The following is a 2,500-nucleotide window of genomic DNA, read 5'->3' on the forward strand; positions in this document are numbered from 1 at the left end:
AACCTTATTTCTTCCATCAGAACTGAAAAATTTTTCATCAAGGGATTTCAGTCCATTCACAGTACAAATCCTGGGTACCAAAGTTGACTATGGTGAACTCCCACACAACATTTTTCAGGCAAACATATTCAAATCTGCCCTGGGTGCTATGCTAAAAATGATTGATGACTTACCGGTTTGTCCAGGTATCTATGATCCAGCCCTGGTTGATATGGCTGAAAGCAAGAGCAAAAGTCTATTATACTTTGTTGACCCAAAAGGAGCAATTGTAGATGGAGAAATTGTAAAATGCATCAGGAGCATAAGTTGCTTCTATAAACTACCTGTGAATTCAAAAACAAGGTGCAGCAAATGTCAGGACATCTTACGCTCTTGCTTGCGTTGGCAAACAAAACCTTCATCTGAAACATTTGAGTCCAAAACAGCCTATGATTCACACACTAAACTCAGTACCCTCTCACATGCTGAACTCATAGCCAGGGCAAGAAATCTGCACAAAATGGTTGCCCAAAGCCAAAAAAAAGCAAAACAATATTACAGTTTATATCTGAAAGAAAAACAAAAAAATTTAAATGCACCAAAAAATTTTAAGCCTAAATCATCCGACCTTGCCAAACTAATGGATGTTGCTATTGAAAATCAGTGGCTTACTGAAAATTCTGTTCTTTACGCTCTCCTTACTGACACATTGACATCATTAAAGAAACAGGAGGAGGAATTTTCAAAGCAAGGGAAGCTTACCAAAAATAAGCAAAAGCCCCACCCTAAAGGTATGAGATACAACCCCCTTGTAATAAAGTGGAGTTGCATGATAGCAAGCAAGTGTCACAGAAAAGGTTATGAGGTGGTTCGAAGCATACTTCCAATTCCATCCTGGGAAACAGTCAAACAGTATCGACAGGCAGCAAGTACAACTAGCCCAATATCCCAGGAGAATTTAATACACATGGTTCAAGAAATGACACGAAGGGGTTGTAAGGGGATTGGAGGTATTCACTGGGATGAAATGGCAATAAAGGAAGGGATCGTGCTATGTAAACGGACAGGAGAATTGGTTGGATTTGAAGACTTTAATATCAGCGCTGAACTCAACACAAGACCAGAAAATCTTAATGATAACGAGGAAGATGACAGTGGCAGCTCCTCTGAGTCAACAGATTCACAATCGTCTAGTGCATCTGACCAGGAGTATGATTCCAGCTCTGAATTGCCCAGTGTTAAAGAAACCCCATCATCAAAAAAAGCTAAACTTGTTTGTCAGTTCTTCTTTTCATCATTAGAAGGGGACTTTTCTTGGCCAGTTGCTTCTTTCCCCTTACACAAAATCAACCACAAAATTCTTTCAACCCTTGTTTGGCAAGTATGTGAGGCGATAGGAGGTCTGAAATTAGAAAATGGAAAAAAAATAGAGGTTCTCTATGGTGTTTCTGATGGCTCAACATACTCTCACGCCTTCTTTAGTAGGTCTGGGGCACAGAATTGGGTGACGTACAATCCATTTAATGATGACAAACCAATTTGGTGGCTTTCTGATTACCCCCATATGATAAAAAAACTACGAAACTTTTTAGTTAATCCTGATGGTCTGCTTCAAGTACACGGGCAAAAAGTAACAGTAAATCATTTGATACCTGTTGTTCAACGTCGTATGACAAAGGTGAACTGGAAACACATAAAATTAACTCCCCGAACAAAAATGAGTGTTAAAAGAGCTGTTACTGTGTGTTCTCTTGATGTGGCATTAGACATACTTAAGGGGCCAATACCACCTGAGGATACAGTTGGAACACGTATGTACTTAAAGCAATGCAACAAATTGTTTCGAATTTTTAACAATAATTCGGAAGTTGATCCTGACAGCTACAAACAATTGATATCTATTATGATGTGGTTTGACAACTGGTATAGAGAGGTTGAAAGAAACAGTTTGCAATCAGCCAGTGGTCTAAAAGACCACTGGAAACAATTCATACCACGCATAACTTACAAAGATCTCAAAAGAAGTATTCGAGCTTTTCTTGGAATTGTTCAGTATGTGCAGATGCACCATCCAGAAATACAAATTATACCAAAAACTATGTGTCAGGATGATGTGGAAAATTACTTTTCATTACAACGAGCCAGGATATCAGGGGGAAAACCGACCACATTACAGTTTTTTGAGTCATCTGCATCCCTTGAAACTGAACTTCTTCTGTCTTCAGAAATGAAAGACCTACAAGGGAATTTTGGCTCTTATGATTTGACAGCTCTGCCCAATCTTGTTTCACTTCCACTATCAAAAGAAAAGCACTCGTCTGGAAAAAACACAAAATTATTTATTGAAAAAGAAGGGTGGGAATTATGTGCTCATAAGCTAAGTTCAGACAGTGTTATTCATGAAAGGTGGGCATTTGATGAAACCTTTCACAATGCTGCAGACAAGCAACAGCTGTCTAGACATGTTAAACAAACAGTAGAATACATAGATCTTTTTTCGCCAACTACAATTTTAAGAACT

General features: G+C 38.6%; 1 long non-coding RNA gene across 2 annotated transcripts in view; it reads right to left on the minus strand.

Annotated features, from left to right (window-relative positions):
* Positions 1–2,500, minus strand: part of LOC146456285 (uncharacterized) — an 8,949-nt gene that overhangs the window by 1,808 nt on the left and 4,641 nt on the right. The window contains exons 2-3 of one of the 2 annotated variants that reach the window (XR_014858834.1): positions 324–547; positions 174–215 (exon numbers count right to left, since the gene is read on the minus strand). This is a non-coding gene — a long non-coding RNA (uncharacterized LOC146456285). The remainder of the gene's footprint in view (positions 1–173; positions 216–323; positions 548–2,500) is intronic. The other variant, XR_014858835.1, reaches the window with a different exon arrangement.

This window comes from Pavona decussata, unplaced genomic scaffold (assembly GCF_977016875.1).
Source record: "Pavona decussata unplaced genomic scaffold, jaPavDecu1.1 SCAFFOLD_259, whole genome shotgun sequence".
Lineage (NCBI taxonomy): Eukaryota > Metazoa > Cnidaria > Anthozoa > Scleractinia > Agariciidae > Pavona > Pavona decussata.